The 10,983-nt window shown below is 48.2% G+C and overlaps 1 pseudogene; it reads right to left on the reverse strand.

Annotated features, from left to right (window-relative positions):
• Nucleotides 1–1,016: 1,016 nt before the first annotated feature.
• On the reverse strand, nucleotides 1,017–5,364 carry LOC114633492 (annotated as a pseudogene).
• Nucleotides 5,365–10,983: the final 5,619 nt, after the last annotated feature.

Consider the following 10,983-nt stretch of genomic DNA (forward strand, 5'->3'; position numbering starts at 1 on the left):
ACACTCCTCCCTGCAAAAGGTATTTAACCCCAGGCCTGCCCTGAAAAAGGGGGATACAATTTATACTCATCCACTCTCTGCCATAACAATAAAAGCCTTAAAACCATGGACTGACCCCTTTCATTGGGATCCCCTGTGGAGATCAATAGAGAAGGCCTTTACCTAGCATCTAATCTCACTCAGAAGGAGTCTCAGCACTCCCAGCCACAGCGACCACCAAGCCAAGCCAGCTGCCAGCAGGGGACCAAGCCAAGGACTTCACCCACCCCACCATCCCTCAACCCCTCCCACTCCGCGGGATCCAGTTGGAGTGCTCTCCCCTTCTCCCCTTTGGTAGCAGGCTGGATCCACCAGCCAGAAGGTCTCCACTCCTTTCTCAGGTCTTCTTCTGCTCCCAGTGGTACCTGGGTGCCCAAGAGCCTGAGAATCAGAAGGTCCTGGCCTCATTGCAGGCCCAGGGACCCCTGAGCCATTTCCAGTTGTCCCCAGGACCTCAGACTGCACTTCTCCAACCCCAGAGCAGTGTCCCATGACTTCACATAGCCAGACTCCATCCAGCCCAGCGCCAGGATGGGGTACGCGCAGTAAAACTTCCTGTGTCCTGCCTCCCTGAGCGGCACTAGCCACATGGCGGGGCAGATGAGGGACCCCACTTAACCCAACAGAGGCCACCCACTGCCAACAGGATCTGAGTGAACACTGCCTGGACACTTTCTGTGAAGGTCTATGTTCATTGGCTATTTGTTCCTACACGCTCATTTTGGGTGATGAAGGTGGAGATGTCCACCTGAGAAGTGGAAGTCAGACAAATTTCAGGCTCAGAAATATGAGCAGGTGATGCCACTAGGACTGGGGGCCTGACACGGACCATCCACATGCTCCTGTAATTCGTGACCACTAAAGTTAGTCAAGGTCACTGTCCAATTCCACATGTGCCACAGTCAATCAGAGGATGTGATCAGAGGAAGCTGAAAAGCACATAGAACTTGGAAAGAAACTCCACAACTTAGAAAGCTCTACTTTTTTAATGGGTTGATAATCTTGCCCATAAAGTGCACAATCCCAGAACCTGGGTCTAAAACAATGTACAGGAATTGCCTGTCAACCTTAACAATTGTAGTGCTAATTTTTGCGCGCAGAAAGTTATGTTGGGCTATGGTGGTGGCATCTGCTTCTGTGCCTGTCTCAGTCATCCCCAGCACGGCCTTGTGGATCATCTGTGAGGAAAGAAATACACCACTCACTGAAGACCGGGGAGAGCAGGAGAGAGACCTGGAGGAAGCAGTGACCACTGACCTCATCTGCTGGTGAATTTCTTTGCTCCTTCCATGAGCTCTTACCCTAGTGTTCCCAAGACTCTGCTCAGGGTGTGAGATTAGGCACGCCCTGGGTCCACTCAGTGTCTGAATCTGTGCTGCCCTCAAACCACTACAACAGGAGGACAGGAGTAGGCAATGCCAGGCACTTCCCAAAGGCAGCCTTTCAACAGCCCCACAGGGAACAGCCAATGTCCTGGCAGACTGTGCAGGTTTCTGTAGAGTTTTGCTATCCATTGTAATGCTAAGTGCGAGCCCCAAGGTCCTGGTTCTTTCAGAGAAGTGAAAGTCTACTTAAGGCTAAGTGAGCCTGTCCCCAAGTTATGTCTGATGGGTAAATAAAGATGCCAACAGCCAATAGCTGGGCAAAATGCACATGGATGGGGCTTGGGTTTCAAGGCCTTGGTGTCCAAGGAGAACCACAAGGAGGAAGAGGTGCAGGAGGAGGAAGGAGAAGCCATCATGTGTCTTTCCACCCATGCCTGTACCATGAGATTTTGCTCTTCCTAATGCAGTAATTATCCGCCAGTATCTGAGAGTGTTTACAGTGGACAGGCAACCTGGCTTGGTGCTAGCTGTTCCTTGACTGAGAATTCTTTCCTCCTAGATCAATAAAATGCAGTCTTTCCCTGCCATGCTGACCCCAAACATCACATAATGACCCTTCTATTCACAACTGGACACTGCATCAGACTCCAGCGTCTTTACCCATGGTTGTTCTTCTCAACTTCACACTGCATTCAATCTGGCCTTTAACTTATGAAATAATGACTAGTTCTATTTACATCTCCCTACTGTCTCTTCCTCAGTTACAAGATAGCCCGCAAGGATGAGAATTGTTATATAGTCTTCTCTGATACTCTCTCAGATTCTATGTCAGAGCTTGGCACATATTAGGTCTTCAAGTCACCATTCCATGAATTGTAAATGAGTGAGTGATAAGGGGATACAATAGCTACACAGGGCACAGCTGACTCTCAAAGATGATATCTCTCTACAATCCCCTCTGCCTTGCAAAGATACGTCAAGATTGAGTGTAATTTCTGTTAGAGACACAGAAAACCTCAGCTCCATGTTCAAGCTGTTCTCATTTTGTCAAAGACAAAAACCACAGTAAAATCAGGCCTCAAACAACTGAGATATAGGAAGGGAATTCAACTCAACTCCACCTGTCTTCAGCTGACACTTTAACCATTACACTGGATCTAAGTGAGAATCTGAGGTACAGGGACAGTGGGCATCATGACAACATCAGTACAGGGTTCAGTGGCAGTTCTGGGTCCTGTGGACATGCACCTGGGCCTCAAAGATTTCCTCCATTTCCTCAGAGACTGTGGTTGCAAGCTAGCTTCCACCTGCTGCATCCTGCCCTGGTCAGGGAGGATGAAGAGGGCGCTGGCCTTTCCTGTGTACTTCAGCTCCACCACAGTGCAGGACAGCTCCTCATCCCGGAAGTAGGGTGTGGTCAGGTTCTTGATTTTCATCATGGGCACCTTCACAGTCCTCTTCCTATCCAATGTAAAATTTCTCATGAACGTGTCATAGGGGTCAAAAGACATGTTCCAGTAGCCTAAAGATGAGGCAAATCATCAGATTGTAACAGCGATAGAAACACTCCACCTCTTCCCCACTTATCCTTAGCTTCTGAGTTGTGACAACAATCCATCCATCTTCAGTCACTCAGCGTGTCCCTTGGGGTGGAGTATACAGAACTGGAAAAGCTATTATAGGTGGACAAACTGGTAGCAATGAGGATCCAAACTTGGTTTAGAAAGGGAACCTCAAATCCACAGCCTGGCTACATGAGCTCCTGACACAGTCAGGGATCTGGGGGGCATGTGTAAGAGATGAGAGTGAAGGTGGTGAGACTGGAGCCTGGGGAGAGTTGAGGATCCTGTCTTCTCCAGGGGAACCGTGTCTAGAAGGCAATGCCTTATAGAATAGGTTTTAGGCAAAATAGAACAGCCGAGACTCCATTCTACCACATCATGAGAAGTCAATGATCAAATAGATTGTGGGCTAAGACATGGGTAATGAGTCCTCATCTCACACACGGGCCACTCTGAGAATCACAGGTATCGGCTCAGGCTTGTTTTAGATTTCTAGTTTATGTCCACTCAACCAATGTATACGGTGGGACTTGGTAATGAAGCAATTTCTTACTCTTGGCATCTCTCAGCCTAGACATACATCAGACCTCACACGAAGCAGCATTTGATCCTGTGTCCTGTGAGAGTTGAAAGAGCCATCCCCTGCAGTCTAACCCTTCATTCAGTGACTCTGCTTTCACCATTCCCAGCACACAGAAGCTCTGAAGCTGTCCTGTCCTCTTGTCCTCCTGTCCTCCTGTCCTTCTGTCCTCCTGTTCAACTGTCTTCCTTTCCTATATTTCTGTCAATTTTCACTTTGATTTTCTGCCTATAGCCCAGGCCTGCCCTCCTTGTATCCTGTACTAACTTTAATTAACCCAAGATCCACCCCTGGTCTAGTTACATCATGACTTTTGTCAATATCTGACAATATCTGGGCTGTCACCTTTCTGGTCTCTATTAGGCAGGGAGTGGTGGGTGTGGGCTCCCTGGATTTTCCCCGTCTCCCCTTATATATTAAGTCTGCATCTTAGTCTCCAACTATCATGTACCCCAGTCCCATCAGATTCCCATGAATGCGTCTCGGGATTTCTAGCATTTCAGGATGACCATACATTAATCTTATAAGATTAAAATTCAATGATGCAGCCAGACACTAAACACAGACCACTGCCTGTCTGACACTTCCTCTTCTCTAATGGAACTGCTAGTCCCGGCTTCTCCATGCCCAAGATCACTGCATTACACAATAGGCTCAGGGGAGATGTCCTATGTAGGAACTGTCCCCAATTCTTAACTAGTTTTGGGTTATGCTGCTTTCCCCTTTAGGATTAGTGTCCCTAGGCTCCTTTAGATCAAGAAGTTCCAGTACACCTGGACCTTGCTGGAGACTGAGGTTCTACACCAGGGCTGGATACCTCCTATAGGAATACATTAGACATGCCTGGTGTAGGCAGACTGAGGAATTCCATTTGTGTTCTGAGTAACCCTGGCTTCTGCTTGCTCAGTTAGGATTGGCAGTGGAAGATGTTGTATTCTGCTAGTCAGTAAGTTTAAATCACAGCCCAGATCAGCCTTCTTAGATTGACAGCTCAGGGTTTCTGTTGGGCATGTCCCAGAATTTACATCAATATCATATATATATATATATATATATATATATATATATATATATATATATATATATCTGAAGTAAGGGATGTGGGTATTGTTAGATACACATGGCTCTGTGGTTGTTACATCCTCTCCAATGGTCAGTGTAAGGACGCAGGTTCCCAGCCAACATCTTCCCCCTCCACTCACCAAGTGCGCATTCTCACCTTGAAAGTTGAGGAAACTCACTAGTACCATGGTTGTCTTTCTATCCAGGTCTGAAATCAGTTCCTTGATCTTCCCCTGGGTCTGTTTCCTCACATAGTTATTGATGAGCTTTCTGGCCTCATGAGGCTGCTGGAAGTCGGCTGTGAAGGCCTCAGTCTGGTACAGAGCCCTCACCTTCTCCTTGAACTCTGTCAGGATCTGCAGGCGCTTTTCAATAAATAGAACATTGCCTGTGCTGATCTGTTCCTGGTTCCCTGACTGGTTGAGCCACTGTAGAAGGTGCCCAAAGCCCCTGTGGATGTCTGCCTCTGGGGTCTCTGTGAGATTGAACTTGAGACCTTCTAGAATCTCTTGCAGGGTCTTCTCCCCTTTGCTCCCAGTGCCAGGGAAGCCAAGGCAGCTGAGATGCTAAGTGGGGAGGAGAAAATATTTTCGTTTGGATTCCTCAGAGCCATCTTCTTGAAGAGGCTGAGGGCAAAGTCAGTGTTGATGGAGGCCAATTTTAGACTGTCCAGTTGTGTTCCCTGGTCTCTGTCTTTCTGGACAGCAATGTGCCTTCCCAGCGTGTCATCTGAGCAGCAGAGGACAGCAGGGCAGATCCCGGCCATCAAGATCCACAGGGGTGCAATGAAGGCCATCTTCTCTGTTCTCCATGCTGGAAAGAAAACACCCTTTGAGTCTGGGAAGATCAGCTGGTGTTCTGGCCATCTCTGAATTCGCCCACCTGGTTGGCATTGTGCTCTGCTGTGTTGCCCTTCCTGCCTCTGTGACAATCCATGGGAGGTGCTCTGGACACTCAGATGTCAATAATACTTCATGAGCTCCCTCCTACCATGGAGAAAATGCTGTTGCAGAAGTTAATTTTTCTCTTTAAGAGAACCAGCATCCAGAAAGGGGAAGGGTCATTCTACCTTCACAGATTAAAGGAAGAGGAAAAACCTGGAGCTGGACACAAGCCATGGGTTATCTCTTCTCCTTTTCTGGATTGGCACAAGGACTCATTAGAAGGCAGGGAGTCCTCTTCCTCTGCACTTGTAACCTCTCCTATCAACAAGCTCCAGTCCAGACTAAAGGAAGGAACCTTGAATGAATTTTGTAGGCTATGGCTTACCCTCACTTCCAGAAGACTTGTCTAAGAGATCTGACAGCACTGGGTTGAATCTAGTGAGTGATTCTGAGAGTAGGGAGATTAACTGAAAGGAAGCACTGGAGACACGTGGCTCAGTGCCAAAGCCCTTGCAACCCTGAGAACAGCTGTTAGAAGGACCATTAGGGAGAGGTCCTTTCAGCCCTGCCAGGGTACCACATGGCCTCAGGCTTGGAAGGCCTCCTGACAGAACAAAAAAAAGAAATGTCGTTTGTGTCTCTGATACCTGTACCTGATTTCAATTCAGCTGTCAGAGTGGCTGTGTGATGGTAAGCAAAGATCTAGACCTCTCTGGGCAGCCTGTTGTGTGGCCCAGTGACATAATTGACAAAAGTGTCTGACTCATCACAGCTATGGGAGGAGACTGTCCAGAGGGCCAACTTGTCCATCCTCCCCTGGAGTGGGGACCACATCTGAATCCTATCATTGTGATGTAGCCTTCGTCCATGCTGTAGAGAAGTTCGAATGGGAAAGTCGATGAGAGAGGAATAGAAAGGTGAGGAAGGATAGGGAAGAGAGGGAACAAGATGTATTATGGGAGAAGGAGGCGTGAGGAAGTGCAAGGAAGAGGGGGCGGGGCGATAGGAGGGGGAGGAGGGGACAGGATGAGGGAGCCAAGGGGAAGATGGAGGGAGAGGAGACTGGGAGAGTGAAGGAGGATGGAGAGCAGGGAAGGGAGGTGTTGGAGCTTTGTCTCATGTCCCCAGGGAGTGACATGTCTGCAGAGAAGCCCTGGGCTTCAGCCACCTTCATCCTCTATCAGTCTGAGGCAGCCAGTTCTCTGAGAAAATATTTAGCCATGGTTTAATCCGAAATGGTTTCCACAGAAAACAGGCTACTCTGTGTGTGTAGAAGACCTGTCTCAGTGGCTGAGCTGTTTTCTTCCTTTTCTTGCTAGGAGAGACTGTATCCTGTCTTCTTCCCCATGGATTTACCAGGGAATTGTGGTTCCTGGCCCCGAGGCATCTCCTGTCTGATGTGAGCATGGCAGTGATGCCACCTCTCCCAGAGGGACTCTGTCACAGTCCTGTCCCATCCTGGCTCCTACATCAGCACCTAAATTAGCAAGTTCTCAGTACTTCCTCTCTGTAGAGGGTCAGAAGAGCAGGTTCCATTCGCTTTCCAGTAGCACAGCCCATAGCACCTGCAACTTCTATAGCCATGAAGACCCAGACAAGAGAGAAGTTTTGATGCACTGTAGAAATGTCCCAGTTTCAAGCCCAGTTCTCTAAAAAACAAGTTCTTACTTCCCACAGAACCAAACAGCAGGCTATAGCCAATAACATAGGCCCTGGGAAGGCTCCTTCCTCTGTCCCCAGAGAGAAGGTTTCTTGGGCATTACCTGCAGAGCTGAAGCCAGCTTTCAGTATCTGTTAGGTGAGTCCTGATGTGGGTCTTTGCTGCCTTCCTGGTGTGTCTTTTCCTTTTGCACAGTAATGTGTCTTTATCACCAGGGACTCCTCTTTCCTCTTACAAAACGCTGACCGCGATAAACTGTGCCGTGTGCTCACACTTGAGATGGACAGACAGGATGATTTGTGGTGAGAATAGCTTGCAGGCTCTATCTTGCAGAAACATCTCCTGGTGGGAAACCCCTAGCAGTGTTCTAAACAACAGGCCCACTGGATGTCCTCATTGTGGCTTCTGTTTCTCAAATAGTCCAAATGTCAGCATGGAAGAGGTGAGTAGTCAAGGCAAAAAGACAGGGCACCTTCCCTGACCTACTTGTCACCAGGAAGAGCTGCAGCTAACTTTTATTCTGGGCGTCCCAAGTCACTTCAAAAAGAATTCCGTGTCTGCAGACACTTGACTGGTTGATGAGAATTTCAGTTCAGTAGAGGTTGGAGCCTTGCAGGTCCATCCTGAGGCCCATTAACTTATCATGTGGTAAGTTGTCTGTAAAGAGACGCTTTTGTGTACTGTGTGGATGGATGCATCACCTGATGGCCTATTAGCTGAGGCAGGAAATAGGAGGTGAGCCTTTTGGTAAGGAGAGAGGAACTCTGGGATAGAGTCAGTTTTGGGAAGCGATTCACCCTGGACTTTGAGGAGACAGATCATGAAACAGAGAAGAGGGAACCAACCTCATGGAAGAACTTAGACTAGATTCCATGGGATAATTGAGTTACAACCTAGCAGAAATGATCCAAAGCTTGTGACCAAGGTGTTTTATTCATAAATAATGTCTCAGAGTCTGTATTTCAGAAACTGTGGTGTGATGTAACAGTTCACAGTTACAATTCTGATTCTATGGAACATCCATGGTTTGCTCCCTGTGTGTCATAACCAATGCCTGTGACATTAGAAACAATTACCTCAGTAGGAAACGTGCTGCACCCCAACTGCAGCAGGCGGCATTTTAAGCCCATAAAGAAGCTTTCCCCATCCTGATGCATCTGCCTTTCTGAGGTATCCAGCCATGCCTCTTAAACCTGCCTTGATTGGTGACTTTCTCTCTTTTGTAAAGCTATACTGTTTGTGAAACTGCTTCCAAGTTGGAACATGAAATCTGGGTAACAGAAATCTGTGGTCTTTGACCACTGCCATGTAAAATGACTCCAGAATGAAGTCATGTTTATAGATTTTTACTCCCCCTACTTTATCAACACCCCAATAATGGATAGTCACAAGAGATGTGTATCTAGCCCCAACAGTATTTTTTAACTCGCTCCTCCTTGGTTATCCTAGCAATGACAAAAAGAAACCTTTCCGATCTCCTTGCCACACTACTTCCTGAGTAAGCTATGAGAAGGGACCACCACTCTGCCATAATCTCTCCTCAGTGCCTCCGTGCTGCTGATTATTATGCTAATTGTAATATTAATTGTTCTTTTTTAAATCTTTTTTTATTTAGTCTTTTTTAAAAATTATTGGTTATTTTATTTATTTACCTTTCAAATGTTATCCTCCTTCCTGGTTTTCCCTCTGGAAACCTTCTCCCACCTCTCCTTCCCCCTGCTTCTATGAGCGTGCTCCCCCCACACTCCCACCTCACTGCCCTAGCACTGTCGGATGCTGGGGCATTGAGATCTCTTACTCAACAGGACCGTTTATCTTAGCATCTGTCTCAACATCAGCCTCAGCATCAGTCTCAGCATCCCCCCTGGACTCCCAACCCTGTGTCCTTTAATTCTCTGTACACTCACATCTCCAGCACGGTGCAGAGCGGAGTTGTCCCTGCAGAGACTGATGTCCCAACCTGAGCTGAAGGGGAGGTGTTCCTTGCCACACAGTTGCTCATCCCAGGCTAGCCTCTCAGGCTGAGTCATTCCCATGCCTTCACCTCCACATGGGGCAGGAGTGCTGTCTTGTCCGTGGAGCACCTCACTGTTCTTTAGTACTGCTTCGTGCACTCTCCTGGATGCTCTTATGCCCCGTGTCTTTGATCTCTGAGCTGACCCCATCCTTCTACACTTATCCCCCACAATATCCCAAAGAGTGGCTTTTGAGATCACTGGTCCACCGGAAACCCTCTGTTGGCTTCCTAGTGACTTGAAATAACCCTGATGTTCACATGCCCAAGTGGTTTGGCCCTACCCTCTACAGTTGTTCCCCTCACCAGCACCCCCTAGAGTAGAGATGCCCCTGTCGAGCCAGGGGTTCCAATTTGAGTGGAGGGAAGGGAAACAACACCCTCTATTGGGGGACTGTAGAAGAGCTTCTTTGTTACCCTGAGCATTCTCTCATTCAAATACTACCCAGGCCCAACCCTGCTTAGCTTCCAATATCAGAGAAGATTGGCATGTTCAGGGTGGTAGGTCCATAAGGTGTAAGGCCTAGACCCTCTTGTTAAATACAGTTAGCAGCTCTGCATTGGCCCAGGCACTGCAGAGAAGATTCTGTGTCCACTTTGCTTGGATGCAATCACCTGTGAGTAAGGCACTGATGAGCGTGGCTGTGTATCACATAGCAGGCTGCCTCCTGGCTTCTTCCTCTTGTTTCCAGCTGTCTTCTGACTCATCCAAGCCCTTACCACCCCCACTACACTGAGCATCTTTGCCCGTGGTTCTGTGACTGACATCCCTTCTGTGGGAGAATATATGCACTTACTAACCATCCCACCTGGTGCTTCTTGCTCATCCCTGCTCCCTACAGATGGAATTGGCAGAAACAAAGAGCTCAAGTTTGGGCTATGGGCTAATCAGATGGTGCTAACCTACAATGGGTGGTTTCTCTCTCGATTCTCATAGCTAACCTGTGATTCCCACTGCTGACCTAGAAAGGCTGCTTGTGAGTCTGCAATTCTCTCTTCCCCAAAGGAAGTTCATCAAGCACCCAGCAATCAGGAGCTGCAGGCAACACATCTGCTATACTGGATACACATTAACTAAAGGACTGAACCTGAGGCACCTTTCCCTCCTGTCTAGGGAACCACAGACAATCTGGCTGCAGGGTTACTCTTCAACCCCATGGCATGAGATCTCCCTATGCTTCCTGAAACCCGTAAGAGGGGACACTCACTTTGTCCCCTGAGACTGGACTTTCTTCAGAGCCTCCACCATGCTGTGTCTATGGCATTAATAACTCTTCTAATCCATCTCTTAGCCCAAAGGACAAGCTGTCTCAGTTTCCAATCTGAGACCCTACAAAAGGCATCTCAAAAGTCAAGGCACATGCTCAAGTTAGAGCTGTCCAAAGTTCATAGAGTTCACGCAAGGCCCTGCACGTGGTCAGATCACGGGCCAGCAGGGAGAGCTCGGCATCGATGTGAGGCCTGAGAATCTTCAGAGCTTGAGATGTTCAAGCATGCTGAAGCACAGAGGATTCACTTGGGTTTTGGTGTGTGGCCTGCCCGGTTATGTCATGGTGTACTGGGTGAGTAGCTGTAAAGCCGGCTGGACACTGTGTCTCCACAGTGAGACACAGTTTGGAATAAGAAATGGAGTGATTTCAGGAACCCAAGCCTCTCTGGGACTGAGCGCTGTGAGAGTTCTGGGAGTTAGCATGGGCACTGAGAGGGAAGGATAACACCACATGGATGGTCGGGTTGTGGTGTCCCTTAGGACTGAGTGGTTGGGTGGCGGCAGAAGCTGATTGCATAGCTCTAGTACAGTAAGAACCATGGGCAGATCCAAATCTCAAGGGAGATCTTTAGGGCCCTGGCCATTCA

This window comes from Grammomys surdaster, unplaced genomic scaffold, assembly GCF_004785775.1.
Source record: "Grammomys surdaster isolate TR1022 unplaced genomic scaffold, NIH_TR_1.0 690, whole genome shotgun sequence".
NCBI classification, from domain to species: domain Eukaryota; kingdom Metazoa; phylum Chordata; class Mammalia; order Rodentia; family Muridae; genus Grammomys; species Grammomys surdaster.